Source organism: Sinocyclocheilus anshuiensis, unplaced genomic scaffold, assembly GCF_001515605.1.
Source record: "Sinocyclocheilus anshuiensis isolate Anshui unplaced genomic scaffold, SAMN03320099.WGS_v1.1 scaffold3077, whole genome shotgun sequence".
Classification (NCBI taxonomy): domain Eukaryota; kingdom Metazoa; phylum Chordata; class Actinopteri; order Cypriniformes; family Cyprinidae; genus Sinocyclocheilus; species Sinocyclocheilus anshuiensis.
Genome location: NW_015554865.1, coordinates 148,922 through 149,203, shown reverse-complemented (window position 1 = coordinate 149,203; position 282 = coordinate 148,922). Strand labels below are relative to the sequence as shown.

Below are 282 nucleotides of genomic sequence, written 5' to 3'. Positions count from 1 at the left end.
GGGCGCCGCCATTTCCCCGGAGGGTGGTCCAGGAGCGGCGCGCGCCGGAGGGCACCCCGCGACCAGTAGGCATGCCGGCGGCTCCCTCTCTGCGGGATGAGCCCATGCCAACGGACGTCCCCGCACGTCCCGCACGGACCTGGCTGGCCGGCTGCATTGTGCACCACGACCTGCCGGTTGGAGCTCCAGAGATGGAAGTGAAAGTGAATGGAAAGCCGTTCCGGGCCATCCTGGACTCGGGCAGTGCGGTCACTCTGGTCCAGTCGCAGATTCTCGCCCCCC

At 69.1% G+C, this 282-nt stretch overlaps 1 pseudogene; it reads right to left on the bottom strand.

The window, feature by feature from the left end:
* LOC107671553 (zinc finger protein 521-like) overlaps positions 1 to 282 on the bottom strand; it is a 103,182-nt pseudogene that overhangs the window by 12,490 nt on the left and 90,410 nt on the right.